The sequence below is a fragment of the Triticum dicoccoides genome, chromosome 6A (assembly GCF_002162155.2).
Source record: "Triticum dicoccoides isolate Atlit2015 ecotype Zavitan chromosome 6A, WEW_v2.0, whole genome shotgun sequence".
NCBI lineage: Eukaryota > Viridiplantae > Streptophyta > Magnoliopsida > Poales > Poaceae > Triticum > Triticum dicoccoides.
This window is the reverse complement of record NC_041390.1, coordinates 45,891,582-45,918,498: the sequence shown is the minus strand read 5'-3', so window position 1 is coordinate 45,918,498 and position 26,917 is coordinate 45,891,582.

Here is a 26,917-nt window from a genome sequence, read left to right as displayed (position 1 = left end):
GCCCTCCGGCCCATCTTCCCGGCCCATCTGCTTCCTCCTAAAAGGGCCGAAGCCCACGTGGTGAGCTAACCCCTATCCTCCGCCCTGAGCGCACTTTAACTATTTGACGCTCACTGAAATTTCACTAAGTCCCCAATTTTTTCCTTATCCAAGTGCTCCTATTCATGGCCTCGTAACTTTGCATCCGTAACTCCGATTTATGCATATAGCGTATCAAAATGTTCATCTCAGAGAGTACATCATTTCATTCCATTGCATCATTTTCATTTGAGTTCATCTTGATGCCCGAAATGCTGTTAGAAGAGGGCTACTTGAGTTAATTGTCAGATCTGCTACTCCATATTAGACATTTGTCGTTTTTGCCATGATTATTGTGTGCATGATATGCCCTGATGCTCTACGTATGTTTTGTTAAGGGTTTTGTCATCTTTCCAGAGGTGCAACCCATGTATTTTTTGTGATGTGTGTGGTGTCTAGTGCAAGCTTGCAAAGTGGTGCACTTGGTAATTCTTTTTTCAGGGACTTAGCATTTCCACTAAGTCCTTGATCTGTTTATCTCATGATGCCATATGTTCATGTTGATTCCTAGTGATCCGTGCCTCTTTTGAGGATGATCAGTAAAGGAGTTTTGTTAATATTGTAGTGCTCTATCCATCCGTGTCTTTGTTTGAAATTATGGAGCAACCTAGCTTGAGTCAATCGAGCTCTACTTTTGCTACTTTGTGAATCCGGGCAGATTGTCAACTTGTTTGCAATTTTGCCGGTGATGTTGTAGTTGATCCGTGCATGCTATGCTATTGTTCTTTCCATGTCTAGCTTGCATTTTCTGTGTTCTTGATGGATGTATGCTTAGCTTTTCATGTCTTGCACCGTAGTGAGAGCATCGAGCTCGTAAACATGCATACTTGAGTTATATTTCAGCATGCTCCAGTTTTCACAAAGTCTGAAAACTGATTATGTTTTTGCTATGTTCGCGTGCTTTTTAGTATATTTTCTGATCCCTTTTGGCTCAAGGTCACTAAGGTACTTTTGTTAAGCTATTTGAGTAGCTCCATGCCATGGTTTACTTTGTCACGTTCAGGTCCTGTAGCATGTTGTTTTGTTGCTCCGAAGAGAGCTACTTGGTCTGAAATTCCAGACAAGTGTTAATTTCACTAAGTCTGAGATATGTTTACCATTTGCGTTTTTGCCATGCTTGTTTGAACCTGTTAATGGATGAATTGGCCGTAGCTCGGTGCAAGACTTTTGTTAAGCATCATGAATGCATCCCTGCCATGTATTTTGTTGTCATGTTTGGGTGCTGTAGCATGTTCATCTCATTGCATTTAGATGCCTACTTGCTGTAAATCGCAGACCGGAGTCATATTTGAACCGCTTGCCATTTCCAAACCGTAACTCCGTTTCCGGTGATCTTTATATCGTTTTCTAGGAATTTCATCTCATCTTTCCAGTGGCACACTTGGTTTTCCAAGTTGAGGCCAGGTTCATGTATTCCTTGTCCAATCATGCATATGCATCGCATACCGCATCCCGCATATCATACCATGTTCATGTGTTGGTTGTTTACTATGTTGTGTGCTCTTTTCTGGTGTTTGCTTCTTTGGGTTGGTTCCGTTAAGGTCGCGTTTGTGAGGACCCGTTTGACTACGTCTGTTTGTCTTCTTCATGAACTCGTTCTTCTTCCTTGCGGGATTTCAGGCAAGATGACCATAACCTCGAAATCACTTCTATCTTTGCTTGCTTAGTTGCTCGCTCTTTTGCTATGCCTATGATGTGATACCTACCACTCGCTTATCATGCCTCCTATATTGTTGAACCAAGCCCCTAACCCACCTTGTCCTAGCAAACCGTTTATTGGCTATGTTACCGCTTTGCTCAGCCCCTCTTATAGCGTTGTTAGTTGTAGGTGAAGATTGAAGTTTGTTCCTTGTTGGAACATGGAGGTGTTGTTCCTTGTTGGAACATGTTTACTTGTTGGGATATCACAATATATCTTATTTAATCAATGCACCTATATACTTGGTAAAGGGTGGAAGACTCGGCCTTATGCCTGGTGTTTTGTTCCACTCTTACCGCCCTAGTTTCCGTCATATCGGTGTTATGTTCCCGGATTTTGCGTCCCTTACACGGTTGGGCTATAATGGGAACCCCTTGACAGTTCGCCTTAAGTAAAGCTCTTCCAGCAATGCCCAACATTGGTTTTACCATTCGCCACCTAGCCTTTTCTTTCCCTTGGGTTCTGCAGACTCAAGGGTCATCTTTATTTTAACCCCCACCGGGCCAGTGCTCCTCTGAGTGTTGGTCTGACCGAGTAGACTGCGGGGCCACCTCGGGGCAACTTGAGGGTTGGTTTTACTCGTAGGATGTCTCATCTGAGTGTGCCCTGAGAAAGAGATATGTGCAGCTCCTATCGGGATTTGTCGGCACATTCGGGCGGTGTTGCTGGTTTAGTTTTACCCTGTCGAAATGTCTTGTTGTACCGGGATACCGAGTCTGATCGGAACATCTCGGGTGGAGGTCTATTCCTTCGTTGACCGTGAGAGCTTGTGATGGGCTAAGTTGGGATACCCCTACAGGGATTGAACTTTCGAAAGCCGTGCCCGCGGTTATGGGCAGATGGGAATTTGTTAACGGTCGGTTGTAGAAAACCTGAAGTTGACCTTAATTAAAATGAATCAATCGCGTGTGAACGTGATGGTCTCTTTCCAGCAGAGTCCGGGAAGTGAACACGGTGTTGAAGTTATGCTTGACGTAGGTTGTTATAGGATCACTTCTTGATCATACTTTTATTGACCGTGCTTTGCCTTCTCTTCTCGCTCTCATTTGTGTATGTTAGCCACCATATATGCTAGTCGCTTGCTGCAGCTCCACCTCATACCTTTACCTTACCCATAAGCTTAAATAGTCTTGATCGCGAGGGTGCGAGATTGCTGAGTCCCCGTAGCTCACAGATACTTCCAAAACCAGCTTGCAGGTGCCGATGAGACCCTGCAGATGACGTAACCAAGCTCAGGAGGAGCTCAATGAAGATCTTGTCCTTTGTGTTGTTCCGTTCTAGTTGATCAGTAGTGGAGACCAGTTGGGGCCGATTGGGGACCTATGTCGCATTTGGGGTTCTTCTTTTATTTTGGTTCCGTAGTCGGACCATGAGTGTATTTGGATGATGTAATGTTTTATTCATGTAATTGTGTGACGTGGCGATTGTAAGCCAACTATGTATCTTTTCCCCTATTGTATTACATGGGTTGTGTGAGGATTACCTCACTTGCGACATTGCTTTCAATGCGGTTATGCCTCTAAGTCGTGCTTCGACACGTGGGAGATATAGCCGCATCGAGGGTGTTACAAGTTGGTATCAGAGCCTTCCCCGACCTTAGGAGCCCCATTGCTTGATCGTTTTTAGCAGCCGAGTTGTGTCTATAAAAATGTTTTGAGTCTTTTAGGAATTATATATCGGAGAGTTTAGGAATTCTTTTTACTTTCCAGTCTCCTCATCGCTCTGGTAAGGCGTCCTGACGTAGAGTTTTGACTCTCCTCTTCTCAAATTTCACTAAAAAAAATTTAGGATCATGCGGGTATCTTGGAATCATTCCGATGGTTTTGTGACGAGAACATTGTCTTGGTGCCTCCTGTCAGGGGTTTAGTGGAAGTGTCCCGGGGAGTTGAGCTCTGAGATGTTGTCGTCATAATTTTATCGTTGCAATTCTGGAATACCTGAGTTTAGTACGCCGACATCAAAAATCTCTTTTATGCAGTTTGTTGGTGAGATAACCTCGATGCCACTGAGTACTGGGGCGGGAGTTCGGGAGTATCGCCATAACTTGTATAACGGATGCTTTTCGAAGGTTGAGGTAGACGATTTCCGAAGGTTTCTCGGTTATGTGTTGAAGGATGGATACAACTGGATGTAGGATTTGCTAGAATTGGGTGAGATATTATGCTTCCCCTGTATCCCCAACACCTGATTGCATAACCGGAAAGGTTCGGGAGTTTCATAGGTGGGAATTCAAGTAGCTCATAGGATATCTTTCCGATAGATGTATGATATGAAATTGGGGTTCGACGTCTAGTGGTCCGCCTATTCACGGTCGGTTTTACAGTGGTCTCGTTGTGTCTTAAAGAGTCCTTGGCTATGCCGACTCGGGGACGCTTCGTATGTCATGTGCACTGCCTTGTACATGATGGTGCTGTACGATCGAGCCCGTGTAGGCCCCACCACGAAAACTTCGGACGAAATCTCTATCATATGTTTGCTCCGGCTTATTTTGCAAGCCAATCCTTTGTGTTGTTTTCAGTGGTGGTATTCGAGTTGCTTCGAAGTCAAGAGTTGATTCCATACCTTTCCTAAATGGTGTTCTCATACTCCGACGTGAATACCAATCCTTCTTGATAATCGAGACTGTCATGTCAATCCTTTTTCAACCGGCGTGTTTCTATTCAAGTGGATCCGATCATTTCAACATTTGCAAGATCCAATCTCAGTTCTTTCTCAACGGTGTTCGTTCATCCATCCCAAGTTGTCTTTGTTTTCCCACCCTCCCACCCTTGTTTTTCTTAAAGGATTCAGATTTCTTCATCAAGTATCCATCTTATTCATGTGAAGCCTCCCCACTCCTTTTTCCGTCAATATTCTTACCCGGTGTTGCTCATGAAGATTCTAACGGAGCCACAAGTTTATCATTCTTTGTTCTTTTATCTTCCCCGGTGTTCTCAATGCAATCTTACGATGGTGATCACATCCTTTTCCTCGTTTCAAATGTGTTCTCATGCCGGTGCTCATCATATTCATTCATTTCTCGCTATTCAATTATTCTGGAGTGCTGAAGATATCTCGGAAGGCTCGTCTTGTCATTCAAGATCTGTTCAACCTATTTCGAGGTTGTTATCCCATTCAAGCCATTTGAATCAACCGGTGCAATCTCTTTTCAAAATCTTTCTACGGTATATCTTTTCAGTGGGCCCTAACCCACAGGTCTTTTCCCAGGATCTTACCTGACTCTTCTAATCTCCCCGGAGCTATTCTCAAATTCATTTCAAAGTTTGACGTAAGAATGAATCATCATCAGTCAAATGTCTTTCACCAAGATCTTTCAAATTCTTTTCGTCGTTGGCTCAACCTTTCCATTCTTCATTCCGGAGTGCCTCAATAATTATTGGTGGTGTTTCTCGTCGTCATTCTCAGATTTTGAAGACCGAAGAAGAGTTTCTCTTAAATCTTGCTCCATTCTCTTCAAGATTCGTGATTCTAGCTTGTTGCCATCCTATCATAATTATTTTCGATTATGGGAATTCTTTTCACCCATCCGGTGCAATTCAGGAGTCTTTTCATGTTGATTATCCGGAGTCCATCAATTCAGGTTTATTCATTCTCAGCTTTCAGTTATCATTCTCCAATCTTACCGGTGCTTAAATCAAGGATTCTCTAATCAGCACGTAATCTCTTCGTTTCTCATGGATCCAAATTCTCTGAAGCATCTTCGGTTATTTCTTCTCGATGTTTCTTTATCTTTTCTTCGTTCATTTTTAATTCTTATGGTGGTTCGTTCAAGAGCTCTCGTCATTTGTTATCATATCAATTATTCGTTGTTTTCAATCCTTCCGGTGGTTCGTTGAAGACCTTCTCAAGTTTGCTCCATATCTATCTTAATCTGTTCTATGAGAATAAGTAGTATGCCAAATCCATTGCTTCTCATCACTCTAAATTGGTGAAGGATACACATAACGTAATTCTTATTCTTGTTTTCATCGAGTAAATTTAATTCTTTATTCCGGAGGCTCATCAAATTCTCGGTTCGAGATGTTTTATCTATTTTTCCCGGAGTTCCAAGTTCTCTCAATTATTTCATCACGGAGATTCATCTAAATCGGTACAAGGATTCACCTTTTGTTTTCGACTTCTCTTTCCTTTCGTTTGACCATTCTTTTATTACCGGAGTTCTTCATGAAGGTTCTACATGATGGTTCATCAAAGATTTAATTCCTTCTCGAAGTGTTCTTTGAGATTCTTTTCAGAGGAGTTCAAGCATTCTTCATCTTGTAATCCAGAGTGCTATTCTTTCAATCTTATCTTTTGAGGTGGTGTTATGTCATTGTTGACAATTTTCCTTCGTGTTTCATGATTCACAAGTTGTCTGGAATGACATATTTTAAACCCATCATTTTCAATTCGTTCATGAGTTCCTTTGTAATCCATCAATCTCGTCATTGGAATTGTCTTGGGTTATATTTCACCTAAAGCCATCCCTAAGGACTGTTGCTATCTATGGTGCTCATAAATGATCCAAGCTCTTCTTTATCCTCCCGATGAAATAGTTTCTTGTCTCCTTGTTCTTATCAATCCAATTCTTCTTCCCGTGAGTGGCAGGTTGTCACCTCATAATTTGAGATGTATTCCATAAGACCATATCAAGCTTATTATTTTCGTTGTTGTGTTTACAACAACTCCGTTCGACCCTTCTCCTTAAGATGCCTTTTTCAAACTCTTTTGTGGCAGAAGTTGGCATTTTCTTCTCCATTCTTCTATTTCAATTATCTATCTTCTATTCTTTTGTTTCGGAGGTATTGTGATGTTGCTCTTCTCAACCCATCATCTCGTTTGTCTAATATCATGTTCTTTTCATGATTGTCCATTTAACCAGAGTGTTGTGTCCTCTGCTCAAGCTCTTTTCTTCCTATCAAGTCTTGTATCTGTTTTCAACCGGAGTGCTATAAGAAATTGTTCTTCCTTGTTCCTCTTTTCTAACGGGGTGTTTTCAACTTCGTTCATCTCCATTGTGTTCTTTCTTTCAATTTGTTCAATTTTTCAAGGTTCTTTGGTTTCACTCGTTTGTCAAAAGAAGAAACTTAGTTTTTACCTCTTCTCTTTTCTCTTCCATTTTCCCTCCGGTGCCATTCTAGATCACGGGACGAGATCCTCTCGTAGTGGTGGAGTGTTGCAGCGCCCCGAGACCGATGTGCCAGGTGTCGTCCAGTTATTCGATGTTGTTGCATTGTCATTGCTTGCGTGTCATGCATTGCATATCATGTCATCATGCGCATTTCATTTGCATACATGTTCGTCTCATGCATCCGAGCATTTTCCCCGTTGTCCGTTTTGCATTCCGGCGCTCCGTTCTCCTCCGGTGGTCAATTCTACCTTTCTTTCGTGTGTGGGGATTAAACATTTCCGGATTGGACCGAGACTTGTCATGTGGCCTTGGTTTACTACCGGTAGACCGCCTATCAAGTTTCGTATCATTTGGACTTCGTTTGATACTCCAACGGTTAACCGAGGGACCGAAAAGGCCTCGTGTGTGTTGCAGCCCAACACCCTTCCAATTTGGCCCAAAACCCACCTAAGATCTCTCCATCATCTTGGTCGTTCGATCACGATTGCGTGGCCGAAAACCGCACCTCATTTGGACTCTCCTAGCTCCCTCTACCTATGAATACGCCCTCCCCGTCCATTTTCGCGGACGAAACCCTAGTCTACCACCTCCCCGCGCCGCCGGACATGTCCACCGCGCCCCTCCATGTCGCTCCTTCCAATGGGAGGCCGCCACATCATCGCCGCCGCCGTGTGCAACCAGTCCCGCGCCGCCACGTCATCAGGGGCGTCGCCACATCGCCGCGCAGGGCCATCAGGCCCATCGCCGGCCCGCCCCGGGCCGCGCCGGGCCCGAGGAGACCCGCAGCCTCACCGCCGCCACAGTGCCTCCTGCCGGCCACCCGAACCTCGCCGGGGGCCGCGACGCCGCCGCCACATCGCCGGACTTCGCGCATCTCCGCCACCCGCGCCCGTTCGCAACCGCCGCTGCCCGAGCGCCGCTGTGCCGCCGCCGGTGATCTCTCAGGCGAGCTCCTCGCCGCCTGGCCTACTTCCCTCCTTCCTTGTGCTCTCTCTCATGCCCTCTCTTTCTCTCTCATAGTTTCAGCCGCCGCCATGGGAGCCGAGCTCCGAGCGCCGCTGCCGATGCCCCGTGCTCCGTCCTAGCACCGGGAATGGGATCCCCCGCCTCAGTTCCATGCGGATCCGACCTGGATCTGTCCCCTCCTCGCCTCTCCGACCCTGCAGCAGACCCTCACCGGAATCCCGGACGCCGGCGCTCCCTGCCCTGTGCACGAGCTCGCGAGGTGGACGACGACGACTCCGAGCGCCCGACCCATCGTGCCTCGTGGGCCGGCCCATCTCCGTCAGCCCAGTCCACGGCAAGCCCCCCCCACTGGCCTCGTGGGCCGTGGCACCCTCCGGCCCATCTTCCCGGCCCATCTGCTTCCTCCTAAAAGGGCCAAAGCCCACGTGGTGAGCTAACCCCTATCCTCCGCCCTGAGCGCACTTTAACTATTTGACGCTCACTGAAATTTTACTAAGTCCCCAATTTTTTCCTGATCCAAGTGCTCCTATTCATGGCCTCGTAACTTTGCATCCGTAACTCCGATTTATGCATATACCATCTCAAAATGTTCATCTCAGAGAGTACATCATTTCATTCCATTGAATCATTTTCATTTGAGTTCATCTTGATGCCCGAAATGCTGTTAGAAGAGGGCTACTTGAGTTAATTGTCAGATCTGCTACTCCATATTAGACATTTGTCGTTTTTGCCATGATTATTGTGTGCATGATATGCCCTGATGCTCTACATATGTTTTGTTAAGGGTTTTGTCATCTTTCCAGAGGTGCAACCCATGTATTTTTTGTGATGTGTGTGGTGTCTAGTGCAAGCTTGCAAAGTGGTGCACTTGGTAATTCTATTTTCAGGGACTTAGCATTTCCACTAAGTCCTTGATCTCTTTATCTCATGATGCCATATGTTCATGTTGATTCCTAGTGATCCGTGCTTCTTTTGAGGATGATCAGTAAAGGAGTTTTGTTAATATTGTAGTGCTCTATCCATCCATGTCTTTGTTTGCAATTATGGAGTACCCTAGCTTGAGTCAATCGAGCTCTACTTTTGCTACTTTGTGAATCTGGGCAGATTGTCAACTTGTTTGCAATTTTGCCGGTGATGTTGTAGTTGATCCGTGCATGCTATGCTATTGTTCTTGCCATGTCTAGCTTGCATTTTGTATGTTCTTGATGGATGTATGCTTAGCTTTTCATGTCTTGCACCGTAGTGAGAGCATCGAGCTCGTAAACATGCATACTTGAGTTATATTTCAGCATGCTCCAGTTTTCTCAAAGTCTGAAAACTGATTATGTGTTTGCTATGTTCGCGTGCTTTTTAGTATATTTTCTGATCCCTTTTGGCTCAAGGTCACTAAGGGACTTTTGTTAAGCTATTTGAGTAGCTCCATGCCATGTTTTACTTTTTCACGTTCAGGTCCTGTAGCATGTTGTTTTGTTGCTCCGAAGAGAGCTACTTGGTCTGAAATTCCAGACAAATGTTAATTTCACTAAGTCTGAGATCTGTTTACCATTTGCATTTTTGCCATGCTTGTTTGAACCTGTTAATGGATAAATTGGCCATAGCTCGGTGCTAGACTTTTGTTAAGCATCATGAATGCATCCCTGCCATGTATTTTGTTGTCATGTTTGGGTGCTGTAGCATGTTCATCTCATTGCATTTAGATGCCTACTTGCTGTAAATCGCAGACCGGAGTCATATTTGAACCGCTTGCCATTTCCAAACCATAACTCCGTTTCCGGTGATCTTTATATCGTTTTCTAGCGATTTCATCTCATCTTTCCAGTGGCACACTTGGTTTTCCAAGTTGAGGCCAGGTTCATGTATTCCTTGTCCAATCATGCATATGCATCGCATACCGCATCCCGCATATCATACCATGTTGATGTGTTGGTTGTTTACTATGTTGTGTGCTCTTTTCCGGTGTTTGCTTCTTCGGATTGGTTCCGTTAACGTCGCATTTGTGAGGACCCATTCGACTACGTCCGTTTGTCTTCTTCATGAACTCGTTCTTCTTCCTTGCGGGATTTCAGGCAAGATGACCATACCCTCGAAATCACTTCTATCTTTGCTTGCTTAGTTGCTCACTCTTTTGCTATGCCTATGCTGAGATACCTACCACTTGCTTATCATGCCTCCTATATTGTTGAACCAAGCCCCTAACCCACCTTGTCCTAGCAAACCGTTGATTGGCTATGTTACCGCTTTGCTCAGCCCCTCTTATAGCGTTGTTAGTTGTAGGTGAAGATTGAAGTTTGTTCCTTGTTGGAACATGGAGGTGTTGTTCCTTGTTGGAACATGTTTACTTGTTGGGATATCACAATATATCTTATTTAATCAATGCACCTATATACTTGGTAAAGGGTGGAAGGCTCGGCCTTATGCCTGGTGTTTTGTTCCACTCTTGCCGCCCTAGTTTCCGTCATATCGGTGTTATGTTCCCGGATTTTGCGTCCCTTACGCGGTTGGGCTATAATGGGAACCCCTTGACAGTTCGCCTTAAGTAAAGCTCTTCCAGCAATGCCCAACATTGTTTTACCATTCGCCACCTAGCCTTTTCTTTCCCTTGGGTTCTGCAGACTCAAGGGTCATCTTTATTTTAACCCCCACCGGGCCAGTGCTCCTCTGAGTGTTGGTCCGGCCGAGTAGACTGCGGGGCCACCTCGGGGCAACTTGAGGGTTGGTTTTACTCGTAGGATGTCTCATCTGAGTGTGCCCTGAGAAAGAGATATGTGCAGCTCCTATCGGGATTTGTCGGCACATTCGGGCGGTGTTGCTGGTTTAGTTTTACCCTGTCGAAATGTCTTGTTGTACCGGGATACCGAGTCTGATCGGAACGTCTCGGGTGGAGCTCTATTCCTTCGTTGACCGTGAGAGCTTGTGATGGGCTAAGTTGGGACACCCCTGCAGGGATTGAACTTTCGAAAGCCGTGTCCACGGTTATGGGCAGATGGGAATTTGTTAACGTCCGGTTGTAGAAAACCTAAAGTTGACCTTAATTAAAATGAATCAACCGCGTGTGAACGTGATGGTCTCTTTCCGGCGGAGTCCGGGAAGTGAACACGGTGTTGGAGTTATGCTTGACGTAGGTTGTTATAGGATCACTTCTTGATCATACTTTTATCGACCGTGCTTTGCCTTCTCTTCTCGCTCTCATTTTCGTATGTTAGCCACCATATATGCTAGTCGCTTGCTGCAGCTCCACCTCATACCTTTACCTTACCCATAAGCTTAAATAGTCTTGATCGCGAGGGTGCAAGATTGCTGAGTCCCCGTGGCTCACAGATACTTCCAAAACCAGCTTGCAGGTGCCGATGAGACCCTGCAGATGACGCAACCAAGCTCAGGAGGAGCTCAATGAAGATCTTGTCCTTTGTGTTGTTCCGTTCTAGTTGATCAGTAGTGGAGACTAGTTGGGGTCGATCGGGGACCTTTGTCGCATTTTGGGTTCTTCTTTTATTTTGGTTCCGTAGTCGGACCATGAGTGTATTTGGATGATGTAATGTTTTATTCATGTAATTGTGTGAAGTGGCGATTGTAAGACAACTATGTATCTTTTCCCCTATTGTATTACATGGGTTGTGTGAAGATTACCTCACTTGCGACATTGCTTTCAATGCGGTTATGCCTCTAAGGCATGCTTCGACACGTGGGAGATATAGCCGCATTGAGGGTGTTACATGACAGCAGGTGTTTCACTGATCCAAATTGGTGAGTCTCAAGATCTACATTAGGAATCTCCTTATACATGCTAGCCATGGAGTTGTGATCCTTCTTCTTCTTGGCATAGACATCCAAGTCATCTTCATTCTCCTCAAGAGCATTGATCAATTGAGCCCATTCTGCTAGTGTTGACTGGTATCTAGTGCCTTCAGAAATCCAAACTATCTTGCCATCTGGGTAGAAGTGAGCTGTGGAGTAGAACTGCATGATAAGCTCATCATTCCACTTTGTGAGCTTCTGAGCCACAAACTCATCAACTCCACAAGCCTTGAAACTGTCATATACTCTTGGATAATGTTCTCCATTCTCCTTGATGTACTCCCAAATGACCCATCTCATGTCACATACTATTGGTTTCTTGTCAAGCAACACTGTCTCATAAAAATCCTGTTGTTCTTTGGTACGGAACCTGTAGTCCACAGCAGTTCTCCTTCTGGTGGCATATGGATCTGACTCTCTCCATAGCCTCAATCCTGAGTCCTTCCTGATCTTCATGTTTTCAGCTACAGGATGAGCATCATTATGATTTGGAATTTTTGGCTTTAACTTCCTCAAAACATGTGTCTCGTCGTCTTCTTCTTCAGCAACAGTTTCAGGCACTGGGGCCTTGTTTTTCTCAGCAGCTGGAATGTTCCTGGTACTCCTCTTTGGTGCAGTTTTGGGTTTTGGAGCAGCTGGCTTGGGATCTTCTTTGGGCTTAGATGAAGCAGCCCCTGATCTTATGGCATCTCCCATAAGTTTCTGTGCCTTGGGTGCTGGTGCTGCATCCTCTTCCTATTCCTCTTCTTCAGATTCTTTCATGATTGAAGATCTCCCAAGCACTCTAGCAGTGATCTTCTTGACCCTCTCTTTCCTTTTCTTTTCTGCCACAACCTGCTCTTTGGGTGCAGACGCCAAAGTTTCTTGAGTAGATGCTCTGGCTTTAGACATTGGAGCTCTCTTGACAGGAACCTTTTGCTTCATCCCTGGCTTGGTGGCAGCAGTTGTGCCATATTCCTTTTTGAGAACTTTCCTCTTTGAGGTTGCCTCTTCCACAACAGCCACATGGTCCTCATCCTCAGAATCAGAAGTTTTCTTCTTTCTGGCCCTGGTGGCAGCTTTTGGCAAGTTGCTGGGTGTGCTCCTGCTTCCATCATCTGAGCTACTAGAGGGACTAGTGCCCTCACTCATGTTAACATGCTCTTCTGACTTGTTCTGACTATCACTTTGATCGGACATAATGCAATCTCTGACAGCTGACCCTGTGAATAGATTATAGATGAGGTAGAGTGGATGAGCATCACAAAATACAGAGGTTTTTGCAAAAGAATGAATCAGAAACTTAGTTTTAGTTTTCCTCGGAAAGCATTTCGGATCAACCGATTTGTAAACTCGGTGATAGCGAAGCAGCTGTTGGAACCTAAACTAGTGAACTCGGTCAGACCGAGTCACAGTTTGGTGGCACCGAGACTGCTAGGGTTTCACAAAGTCCCTAACTCGGTCACACCGATTTTCAATTCTCGGTCAGATCGAGAATCACATGTGCAATGGCCTGAGCCGAATCGGTGGTACCGAGTTCCACAACTCGGTTGGTCCGAGATGGTTTCGGCGGAAACCTAACCCCAAATTTTCAAATCATCTCTAATCTACGGAGTGTTTTTGACTGGATAAGATAGTTTCAATCGTGGCAAGATTCATGGCGAACACAATGTGCTAGGAATCAGATAAGGATAGCACAGTGATCAAGTTCATACCCTAGTTCGGCGATGAACTCGCTACGGCGGCAACGACGGGGATGATTCCCGTTGACGGCGGCGGAGACTAGCGACAGGAGGCAACTGGCAACGAGGAGGACGATCCGGAGACCCTGGAGGCATGGCGGGCTAAGCGCGGGCGAAAGAGTTCGGAGAAAATTTCCAAAATTTTGCCCGTGGGTATATATAGCCTGACCCTGTCGGTGTGACCGAGTGGAACAACTCGGTGGCACCGAGATGCATAACTGCAAGCAGTTGCTGCAACTCGGTGTGACCAAAAAGTTCAAATCAGCTGCACCGAGATTGAAAACCTAGATCAACTTAGTGATCTCGGTATGGCCGAAATGGGTGAATCGGTCAGACCGAAACACACAAAGAAGTTTTGGAAGTTTAAGTCTATGACGAATCGGGGACTCCGAGTGCTCCTCACACAGAGTGGTTTGAATCTGACTTGATCAAATTTTGTGATGTAGCATGAATAGAGTTTGAGACGAGAAAAGCATAGATAGCTAGAGAAGGTTCTTAGGCAGTCTTGTCCATCCACTTGGCAAGAGGAAAAAGAAACCAATAAATCAAAACAACAAGTGGATGTCCTTGAATGAGTAAATTATGCACCAACATGCTCACACAATAAAATGGCAATTGAAATATGTGACAAAGCATGCACAACCAATTCTAGCATCTATCAAGCAATTGGCGATGACTAGGTCATCTATATATGAGTATATTGACTTAGGAGTCAAATGAGAACATTTGATTATAGGTCATACTCATCGTTTAAGCACAAGTGGGGTTACCACTTTTACATAAAGTGTTGTTGTTTTCACACCATTAGAGCTGCTTTAGCTCAATTTTTAGAGTAAAGCTCCCCCTAGATGTGAGATCCCCCCTAAGAGGGATGAACTAACCTTGGGTTTTGTCGATGATGACTTCATGTAGATGTTGAAGATGTGGATGCTCAATGTTGATGTAGATCATTTGGAACTATCCTTTGGAGTGAGTTGCACTTTCAATACCTACACGGGTTAGTCCCACAAGGAACAAACAAGGATATCCATAGGCATAGAGTGATGCACACACAAGATGATTTCTATGAAAACTTTAGGTTAACTTGTCCCTTGTATTACCAACAAGAGGGTTTGTGACTCCTTCAACTAGTGCAAGATGTGGAAGTTGATTGCACTCGTTCTTGCCAAAATGATAAGAGTGAAGTATGTTGGCGCAGTCACCCTCAAGAACTCTCTAGTTCCTCTTCTTCAGGATCCACACCATCTTGATGGGAATCCTCGGAGTTGTAGTTGTACTTGATGAAGTGGAACTTGATGTAGTCTTGGGAACCCACTTGACCAAGGCCTTAGGAGCTTCTTCGAATGCATCAATTTTCTTTTGAAGCTTGTCCTTGCCTTTTTGCTTGTGGTCTTGTGGTGAAAGATCATCTTGAGCTTGTGTCCCTTTGAAAGAAGTAGGATCATACTTCTCTTGTTGAGGAACAAACTTTGTCTTGGGGTATTGATCTTCTTCCCACTCAACTCCATTGGCATTGAACTTTCGTTCAAAACCAACACCTTGGTTCTTCCGATGCCTTCCTTGCTTGCGTACAATTTCCTCGAATTGCTTACTCCCGGCAAGGCTCTTGTAAACACCTTTCTCTATAATTCCCTTCAATAAGCTATTTTCTTGCTCAAGTGTAACTTGGCTAATAGAATCATTAGTGGAATCAAGAGAACTACTAGAAGCAACAACATTGGATTTAGCATGATTATTGTTACTACTAGAGGAAGAATCTTTCTTGTTCTTGTTAATAGACTTGACTTGAGGCATGTAAGTTGATAAGAGTAAACGCTTGGCAATGTAAGAAGAACTTTTCTTGTGAAGATCATCATTGATTACCTTCAAGAACTCATGCTCTTTCTCAAGGTTGAGCTTTTCAAAACGTAATTTCTCATGAGTCCTTAAAAGTTCTTGATGATCTCCTCAGATAGTTTCATGAGCTAACTTAAGAGTGTTTAGTTCTTTAGTTAGAGAGTCAGTCTCCTCCTTATCATTGTCATTCGTTTCATCTTGATTAGCATGACTAATTGAGGTTTCATCATAGTATTTATCACTAGAGTTGTCAACAAGTAAATCATCATCACCTAACAAGTCATCTTCATCACTATTGAAATCAACATACTCGGGGTGTGATACCTTTGGACCTTTGGCCATGAAGCATCTTCCAATTCCTTCATTTGGTGAATCAAATATGTCGTAGGAGTTGGTTGACACAAGTGCTAGACCGGCAACACCTTCATCTTGAGTATATTCGGAGTCGGAGTGATAGCTTCTCTCGGAGTAATTGTCGGAGTCGGGGCCGGATACCCATTCACCAACATGAGCTTGATGTCTTCGTTTTGTGTAGCCCCTTGATGACTTGTCCTTTCTTTCTGAATCCTTGCTTCTCCGTGAGGGTCTTCGTTCATAACGATCATCTCTACTCCTTCTTTCTCTAGGTTCTTCTCTTCTACTTCTTCTTTTTGGAGAATCTTCTCTTCTTTTGTGGGGTGCAGTACACTCATTGGAATAGTGTCCGGGCCTTCCACAATTGTATCAGTTTCGCTCTCGACTAGAAGATCTTTTGTCATTGTAGGACCTTGACTTGGAGCTTCTCTCTTTGCTTCTACTCTTGTAGAATTTGTTGAAGTTCTTCACCATGAAGCTCAATTCTTCATTGAAGGTTTGTTTCTCACTTGATGATGTGGGGGCTTCGCATGAGGCTTTGTAAGCACCACTTGATTTGTTGTGAAGTGCCTCCTTATCCTTGAGTGACATCTCATGAGCAACAATTCTTCCAATGACTTCCGCTGGCTTGAGATCTTTGTAATTGGGCATCATTTGAATCAATGTGCACACGATATCATATTTTCCATCCAAGGCTATTAGGATGTTCTTGATGATGAATCTGTCGGTCATCTCTTCACTTCCTAAGCCGGCAATCTCATTTGTGATAAGAGCAAGCCTAGAGTACATTTCAGCGACACCTTCACCATCCTTCATTTTGAACTTGTCAAGTTGACTTTGAAGCACATCCAACTTGGATTCCTTGACGGAGTCGGTACCTTCATGCATGTCAATCAAAGTATCCCAAATTTCCTTTACATTCTCAAGACGGCTGATTTTGTTGAATTCTTCGGGGCACAATCCGTTGAAGAGGATATCACAAGCTTGAGCGTTGTATTGCAGCATTTTCAACTCTTCCGCGGTGGCTTCATGATTCGGTTCTCTCCCATTAAAGAATTCACCTTGCAAGCCAACACACACAATAGCCCAAACGACGGGGTTATGTCCAAGAATATGCATTTTCATCTTATGCTTCCAACTAGCAAAATTAGTACCATCAAAGTAAGGACCTCTACGGTGATAATTTCCCTCGCTAGACGCCATACTCTCCTAGGTTGTGAAACCAAGGCTATGACCACCAAAAGCTATGGAAATCAAAGCAAATGGAGGCTAAAGCTCTTATACCACTTGTAGGATCAAAAGTATGTCTAGAGGGGGGTGATTAGACTACTTGACCAATTAAAAATCTATCCTTTTCCCAATTTTAGTCTTTGGCAGATTTTAGCTATCTTAGCACAAGTCAAGCAATCTTAACACAATTCAAGAAAGCATGCAAAGAGTCTATGAGCAGCGAAAAGTAAAGCATGCAACTTGCAAGAATGTAAAGAGAAGGGTTTGGAGAATTGAAACGCAATTGGAGACACAGATGTTTTTGTCGTGGTTCCGATAGGTGGTGCTATTGTACATCCACGTTGATGGAGACTTCAACCCACAAAGGGTAACGGAGGGCTCCACCCATGAAGGGTCCATGAAGAAGCAACCTTGTCTATCGCATCATGGCCATCGCCCACGAAGGACTTGCCTCACTAGCGGTAGATCTTCACGAAGTAGGCGATCTCCTTGCCCTTACAAACTCCTTGGTTCAACTCCACAATCTTGTCGGAGGCTCCCAAGTGACACCCAGCCAATCTAGGAGACACCACTCTCCAAGAAGTAACAAATGGTGTGTTGATGATGAACTCCTTGCTCTTGTGCTTCAAATGATAGTCTCCCCAACACTCAACTCTCTCTCATAGGATATGGATTTGGTGGAAAGAAGATTTGAGTGGAAAGCAACTTGGGGAAGGCTAGAGATCAAGATTCATATGGTAGGAATGGAATATCTTGGCCTCAACACATGAGTAGGTGGTTCTCTCTCAGGAAATGTGTATTGGAAGTGTAGGTATGTTCTTATGGCTCTCTCCACGAATGAAGGGTGGGTGGAGGGGTATATATAGCCTCCACACAAAAACTAACCGTTACACACAATTTACCAATCTCGGTGAGATCGAATTGAGAAACTCAGTCGGACCGATTTAGCAAACCTAGTGACCGTTAGGATTTTCGGTGGGACTGAGATGCAACTCGGTAGGACCGATATGGTTAGGGTTAGGGCATAACGTAATCTCGGTGTGACCGATTACACAAACTCGGTGGAACCGATTTTGGTACTAAGCTAACCAGAGAGTTGGTCAGGTAAACTCGGTGGGACCGATTTGCTCATTTCGGTGGGACCGAAATGTTACAAAAGGGAAACAGAGAGTTTACATTGGAATCTCGGTGGGACCGATCGCTCATCTCGGTAGGACCAAAATTACGAAGGGAAACAGAGAGATTACAACCCCATCTCGGTGTGACCGAGATCCCTATCGGTGAGACCGATTTGCCTAGGGTTTATGGCAGTGGCTATGACATCTGAACTCGGTGGCGCCGGATAGAAAGAATCGGTGGGGCCGAGTTTGACTTTTGGTTTAGGTCATATGTGGATGTGGGAAGGTAGTTGAGGGTTTTGGAGCATATCACTAAGCACTATGAAGCAAGAACCTCATCAAGCAACACCTCATCCTTCCTTGATAGTATTGGCTTTTCCTATAGACTCAATGTGATATTGGATCACTAAAATATAAAATGTAGAGTCTTGAGCTTTGAGCTTGAGCCAATCTTTTTGTCCTTAGTATTTTGAGGGGTCCACTTTCCTCATCCATGCCATGCCATTCATTGAGCTTTTCCTGAAATATTAATCTTGGAATAATGTTAGCTCAATGAGCTATATGTTGTTAGGAATTACCAAAACCACCCAGGGATAGTTGCACTTTCAACTACACTACTTTGAAATCTATAAGGCAGAAGTTGAGAATCAACTTGAAAAGAAAATTAAACGAGTTCGGTCAGATCGTGGTGCAGAGTACTTCTCGAGTGAGTTTTATTCCTTTTGTGCAGAACACGACATTATTCATGAGAGGACGCCTCCCTATTCACCCCAGTCAAATGGGGTTGCCGAGCGGAAAAATCGTACTCTGACTGATTTGGTTAAGGCCATGTTAGATACATCGGGTTTATCCAAGGCATGGTAGGGGGAGGCTATATTGACGGCATGTCATGTCCTGAATAAAGTTCCGACAAAGGATAATGAGATCACTCCCTATGAGAAATGGGTGAAGAGAACGACAACACTCTCGTACTTGCGTACTTGGGGTTGTTTGGCGAAAGTCAATGTGCCGATCCCCAAAAAGCGTAAGCTTGGACCCAAGACAGTGGACTGCGTTAAATTGAGCTATGCTAAGAACATCATTGGCTATAGATTTCTAGTAGTGAAATCTGAGGTACCTAACCAGAAGGTCGGTACAATTATGGAGTCCAAGGATGCTACATTCTTCGAGGATAGTTTTCCTATGAGAGATATGCAAAGCACTTCTAGACAGGAATCTGATGAGACTCCTGAGCCTGCCATTCCTATGGAATATTATGAACAAACACATCATGAAAATCCTAAGGAGGATGACGAGGAAACCCTTGGTAGGGGCAAGAGACAAAGGACTGCAAAGACCTTTGGTGATGATTTCTTCGTGTGCCTCGTGGATGATACTCCCACTTCTATTTCAGAAGCGTATGCCTCTCTAGAAGCTGACTACTGGAAGGATGCGGTCCGTAGTGAGATGGATTCCATCATGGCTAACGGGACATGGGAGATCACTGACCGTCCCTATTGTTGCAAACCACTGTGATGTAAGTGGGTGTTCAAAAAGAAGCTTAGGACTGATGGTAGATTGAAAAGTACAAGGCTAGGCTTGTGGCCAAGGGCTATGACCAGAAAGAAGAGGAAGATTTCTTTGATACTTATTCACTTGTGGCTAGACTGACCACCATTCGAGTATTACTCTCGCTGGCGGCCTCGCATGGTCTTCTTGTCCATCAGATGGATGTTAAGACAGCTTTTTTGAATGGAGAGCTAAACGAGGAAATCTACATTCGACGGCCAGATGGCTTTGTGATGGATGGTCAGGAAAGAAAGGTGTGTAGGTTGCTGAAATCTTCATATGGCCTGAAACAAGCACCTAAGCAATGGCGTGATAAGTTCAATACAACTCTGACATCTGATGGTTTTATTGTTAATGAGGCTGAAAAATGTGTTTATTATCGCCATGGTGGGGGAGAAGGAGTTATACTATGCTTGTATGTTGATGACATACTGATATTCGGAACAAACCTCAAAGTCATTAAGGAGGTCAAATCGTTTCTATCTTAGAACTTTGAGATGAAAGACCTTGGTGTGGCTGATGTTATCTTGAGCATCAAGCTACTGAGAGATAATGAGGGTGGGATCACACTTCTGCAATCCCACTATGTTGAGAAGGTGTTGATTCGCTTTGGATATTCGGATTGCACACCATCTCAAACACCATATGATCCCAGCGTGTTGATTCGAAAGTCCAAAGGCACGACTAAAGATCAATTGAGATACTCTCAAATCATTGGTTCACTAATGTACCTAGCGAGCGCAATGAGGCCTGACATAGCGTTTGTTGTGACCAAACTGAGCTGCTTTGTTTCCAAACAGGGTGATGTACATTGGCATGCTGTTGAAAGAGTTATGCGCTATCTGAAAGGTACTATGAACTATGGACTTCACTATACCAAAGATCTGTTGGTACTTGAAGGGTATAGTGATGAGAATTGGATCTCTGATGCTAATGAGATGAAGACCACAACTAGGTATATGTTTACTCTTGGAGGTGGCGCTATTTCCTGGAAGTCTTGCAAGCAAATGATCTTAACGAGATTGATAATGGAAGCAGAATTAACAGCATTAGATACATATGGTGTTGAAGCAGGGAGATGGGTATGAGACCCACATGAGTTGCCATGGTGGTAACCCAACCTATGTGATCAGAGGTCCCGTGAAGTAGGACCTGGAAAAACAAGCTAGTGGTGAACTGAGGAGAGTAACTAAACTAACCCACTCCATTAGAGATGCTATACTCTCAATACTGTATGGTAGGATGACTATTGTCTTAATGTGTTCCAAAGCTTATGTAAGCAAGATGCTATCCTATAGAGCGATCTTTGGAGGAACACACCTATGTGAGCCCGATTACTGTTCACAATCTATGAGATTGGGGTGATCTCTAGTAAGCTCATGAACAGGCCAGGAGTGTGACTTATATGCTCCATCCGAGGGGTCAGCCTTTGGCAGCCTAGTACCTGTAAGACATGTGGTGAAGCTTCTATATGACAAACTGACAATTCAAGACTTAGTCCATTGTTAAGTTGTGAAGAAGTCTAGCTGCTTGCTCTAGGTGAAGTTCAACCTTAACAGGTCTACACTGGAACACTGGTATATCGAAACAGCAACTGGAACAGAGGACACAATGGGCCCTCGAGATCTGGTGGGGGATTGCTGAAATATAGGATGGGCCCTAGGCCCATCTAGCAATTTTTGAAAATCTCTAAGGGCCCATGTGAGTTTATTGGCACTAGGTGTAATGGGAAGTTTAGTTCCACCCCGCTAGTGGAGAAGGAGTTGGACCTCTTTATAAAGGAATTGTCTTCCACATGTTATTCGAGTTTGAGAATAGAAGAGGCCCTCGCGCGCTCCTCCTCCACCGCCCGCCTCGCCACGCCTCGTCACGACGTGCCGCGGGTTACAGGATTGAGCCGAGCTCACGCCTACACGCTTATTTTTGCCAGTCACTAACGGAGAGTTTCTGACAACTGGGCCACGATCTGAGACGTCGGATAGTGGGCTGTCACGGACTCAGACGTGGGTCGAGCCCATGTCTCTCCACGCGGCTGTGCATATATAAGTGTGCGGTGTCTTCCAGCACTAGCTGCCACGAACAGATCACATATGCTCACGCGCACTGCCCACCGTCGCTCCTTTGCTGCTGCTGCCGCCGGTGACTCCATCCCGTCCGTCGCGTACACGGTCGACGGGAGAGCAGGTCTCCGAAACCCCGTCCCGCTGGTTCCTGTACATGAGAGGGACAATTAGGTTTTTCGGAAGCGACTACGTGACTACTTGCTGTTCGCCTACTTCCTCTACGTCTGCGTCGCCCTCATCATCACCATGTTCACCACGCCGAACATGCCACCGCCAAGAAGCTCGAGGCCGACAAGAAGGCCACCGGGGACACCACTGCTGCCGCCACCACTGCGGCGGCCTCTGCATGGCCTACTGGAGGTTATAACTTGTTTATCCCGCTCATTCTGTTTTCTGTTTTAACCATGCTAGCGTTATACATAGATCTGTCAGTAATTAGTGTAGTATGTGCTTGCATGATTGAATATCAGTATGCAATTATTTTTGTCAATGCTATGTTAGTGATTTACTCGTCGATTAAGTTAATCGAAAAATTACCTATTTATTCAGCATGGTGTAGCATGTCAAATCAATCAAACGGACAATTTCCAATTGGAGATTTCCAGAATAGTACTCCCCCCAATCCAAAATTCTTGTCTTAGATTCGTCTAGATACCGATGTATCTAATACTAAAACGTGACTTGATATATCCATATTTAGACAAATCTAAGACAAGAATTTTAGAATGGAGGGAGTACCAATGAGCAGCACTTAGACAAATCTAAGACAAGAATTTTAGAACGGAGGGAGTACCAATGAGCAGCACGTAAGTTACCATGTCTGTACTCAATATCTTCCTGCAAGAAAATCAAACCGGCGTTTATAGGTACAGCATCAAGCATCTTCAGTGCCAAGTGAATATTAGGTTGAGGGAGTACTTCCAGTAACATTATACTAGCACCAGGCTCAAGAATCAACAATTGTTGTTTGTCCAAATTCACAACTCTCTTCTTGCCTTGAATAATTACCTGAATACTGGCACGTGTTGATTTCAGTCCATTGACTATAAGACCTTTTCTGCTTTCTTGCCGTAATTGTAGCCTGAGCTTGTCTCCTTCACCATCATAATATTCCAAATAAAATACCCACGCAATTTTCCATCCAGAACAAGGTGCTTGGTTGTCCTGGCCAATGTGGTCTGATGGATTTTCTGTCACTAGTTTCACCAATGCAAAAACACTAGGAACTGTTATCCAACAAGCACTTGAACTCACAATTTCTAACTCTCCACTAGCGAGGATCCCATGGTGATGACTAACATGCACCACGGATAACAGAGAATTGCAACTCTACTACAGAGCTCTCTATTTGACTTCCAGGAAACCGGAGCAATAGAAACTGAGCAAATTGTTTGTCACTAGCAAAATACTCTAAGAGAAGATTCTCAGAACCATATGGAGAATCATGTTCATATCCATCCCAGTCTAGTCTCCAAGCAATTTTCGAATGGATGATCTTAAAGGCACACTGAATAAGTTGTCATCAAACAGAAATTGAACCCAAACTTGAATATAACAACCATGCAGTAGCTGTATTCTAGAAGAGTTTGAAGCATATGAGAATTTATACCTTCTCAGCACTCCAGGTTTTGCACATGGTATAGAATAACTCCAAGAGCTCATAAATTCTTGGAACATGTCCATAAGAGATTTGGCTGCAGAATTACTTGGAAGCCCTTGTAGTACAACTGAACTGGAAATCTGTAGCAGCCACCTAGTATTGTACATAAGAATAGTACAACTCTCGCCAACTGATTGTTGCACGGGTATACCATCTGAAGCAATCGTAACGAGGCTCCACAATTCACGCGAAGATCTGATGTTGCTAATCCATGTTGGATCACTGAAAAAGGAAGACCACGGCAGAGGTCAGAGTACCTGTATCCTTTGCTCAATAACTGAAGCTACGTCCTCGCTGGTGTTGTAGTCGAGACAATCAGTTGGATACTTGGTGATAGCAAAGTTATCCAGATCAATGAGAACGAACAGCCAACGGCCCAACGCCGAGGCATTGGAGAGGCTCATTGTTGACGCTCAAAATTGGCACGATCATAAAGAGTAGCTTGAAACTATGTCTAGATTAATTCAAACTTATTATTGAAAGTCACCATGGGATGGCTCTCTTCTAGAAGATCAAGATGAATATGAAGATGGTCTAAAACGGAGTTTGGATGCAAAAGTTATGACAAGTTCAGAGATGCTCATGCTGACATTAGATTAAAGAATGGCTTGAAATCCAACTAATATGGCCTCGGATGAAAAAAGTTTCAACAAGAAAGTTGTGCGGCTCATCGAAGGTTGATTTTGATATAAAAAAAGTCTCAATCAGAGTTAGTATGCAAAAGTTAGAGCCGAAAATGCGCGGCTGCATCAGGATGGCCGGACACTCCGGGAATGATCATCCGGATTTTGGATTTCTCCGAGGATGGCCGGACACTCCGGGATGTTTGTCCGGGTTTTGGATTTTTCTACCGCAAACTTCGGAAAACAGCCGAAACCCCCCTCAAGATGGCATCTGATCAAAAAACGTTCAACATGAAAGTAGTTCGTCTCGTCGAAACGGTCAAGATTGCTTTTGGGTTCGTTTCCATCCGAGGTCGTTTACTGCCTCAAACGTAACCCGCAAGTTGTATCCAGGTTGTAAACCGAACAGTTTTGAAAAGTTCGGATTCCGAGTTGGATCCAAACTAGGGTTTTGAACGTGAATTCTAACCTTTCCTTGTGCGGGAAGTCCATCCGCCTCTTATATACGTAAGGGGTGACGGCCGATTGAACAACACACAATCGAACAAATCATCCACCAGTTTTTATCTTTTATCTTTTCTCTTTAACTCTAGTTCGTCTTGTTCCTCGTTCTTCGTTCGTTCTTCTTGTTGCAGGGCGGCAACCCTCGAGGCCGTCAGGGTGATCAGGTCGACCTAGGGCAGCCCATAGCCGTCGTGCGCCCTGGCGGGGTCCCTCCCGGGTGTGTGGGGTTTTGGGTCCTCAAAAGCACCCGCCGGATTGCCTGCGTATCACGTTTCCGGCCGGGTCAACTTCAATGTGAGGTGCAGTGCATCACCCACGGCGTCGAGGGTACACAGTGACGTGTTCGTGTGCGAACACTCATGTGGCGTTGTGAAGGATGTAGGTGCACTCCAGGAAATTAGGCACGACCCGCTAGGTCGTCTCTGTCAGTATTATGATAGAGGCCACATACAGGTGCAACAAGCTCAGAAGGGACATTGCTGACAGTAGAAGCTAAGAAATTGGAGAATGAGTATGTAGGCAATGACATATAAGTTCCTTATGTAGGACAATTATGGAGGTTGCCATTGCGAATATGACGACTCTGTCAAAGTTGCTCTAACAATTTGACGAAAAAGGGTTTCCCCCCGCTTTGTATTCCAAAGCAACCAACCGATACAACCAAGGATAGGTGCTGGGGCGGAAGCAGCACAGACACACCCAAAAGAAACGAAAGAGAAACAACAAGAGAAAAGAATGCCGACAACGGCGGTTCGACGGAAACAGAGAAGCTTCACGACCACTGCGCCCACCGAAGATCTCCCACCAACCTCCAAGGCTCCGAAGCACCGGTACCAATCAGCACCTCCAAGAAGGACCGCGACGAGGACGACGCTGCTGCCAAGGGTTTCCCCCGGTACACGACGAGGCGAGAGGAAGGGTCGCCCCCGACGCCCTCTAGGAAGGTCTGGCGGCACCCACTGGCGTCGCCGCGTCGGTGTCGGACAGGCCGACAGGGGTTTCCCCCGATCCCAACCTTCACCTCGGGTGCTCCGGAGCCTGCCACCAAACCGACCACCATCTTGCGCCACCATGGTCAAGAAGCCTCCACGCCGTCTCACCACGGCACCACGAGGTGAGGCCTGCACGACGAGGAATAGGAGCCGGGACTAGGGGCCGCAGCACCGTCGGCACGCGGGAGGGCACAACCTCCGCCGTCAACGACGGTAGCCGACCGGACACACAAGCAGGAGCCTACCAGGCCCATGTGCCCACAGGCCCGGCCGGGAACTCCATTGCCGGACAGCTCCCGCCATCGCGCTGCAGCTGGCACGCCATCGGCATCGCCGCCCCCCGTCCGGCGACCGCGCCATGCCAGGGACCGGCCCGCTAGGACCCAGATGAGGCCGGGAAGGCCCAGATCTGGGCCGGGGACGCGCGGGGGAGGGCGGTGGCGGCTAGGGTTGCTCTAACAATTTATACACCATCTGTTCTGTGAGACAAGGAATTTGCTGTATTTCATAAGTAGAAACATGAACTCCGCATAAAGATAGAAGACCTTCCATGCAATCATTCTTCCACATAAAAATGTCACTGGTGCATGTTGGCAAGTTTTTTTTAAGACAAAAGACATCTTTATTAATGATCAGTCGAATTGTTTTTTGCCGTCACAATTTCGTTTGTATTTGGAATTCACGTGGATTGTTGATTGCTGCATGAAAATTTGTACGCTCTACTAGGGCATTGGATTCTCCTTTCATGAGTTAGCTCAGGAAACAAAAATGAAATTTGTTTGGCATCTCCATAGACCAAATCAAAACCAAAGGCTTACACGTATTGCGATAATATCCACAGAAGTGATATGCGGAAGCAAAACTAAACCCCCTTTTATTCTTATATTTTCTGCTACAATCCAAGCCGTGCACCAAATCGACAAAATGTTAAAATGTTTTTTCGAATGGAAAACTCTTCAGATCTTGGAAGTTCTAATTATGGCTACATTTCTTGTTGCACGCCACTTTTATCGATTTGCTGGTACAATCATGTCCGTTCAACATCATATCAACGATCATGGTCGACCAGCCCTTTTATTAATTAAGACCAAACTCCTAGAGGCAGCCACGCTCGCATTCGTCCTCTGCAAATCGCAAAACCATAAGAAGAAGAACATTGGGTTCCAACACTGTTCATGAAAATAAAACAAACAAGCTGAACAAATTAATGAAATGAGAGAATGGAGCTAGTTCCATCGTCTTACCGGACGGATTCGTCTGGCCACAGATTTTGACTTTGGCACAGGCCCCCCTGCACCGGTCGCGGTCACCACCGACAGCGCCCGCAGCGGCGGCCTGGTTGGGGCTGCACTTGTTGGAACAGAACGGAACGCAGGCGAATCGCAGGATGTGGTGCCTGCATTGACGGTAGCAGTCCTCGTAGCATTCGCAGAACTTGGACTTGGCGGCGACCTGACCGGGCAGCACGAGCAGGAGCACGCACAGGGCGGCAATGGCGGCCACCCTCAACTTCTTGGCCTCCATCTCTCCTGCTTCCTCTTGGCAGCACGAATGAAGAAGAAAAGAAGACAAGTGCTGTGTTGTGGTTAGAGAGAGAGAGAGAGAGAGAGAGAGAGAGAG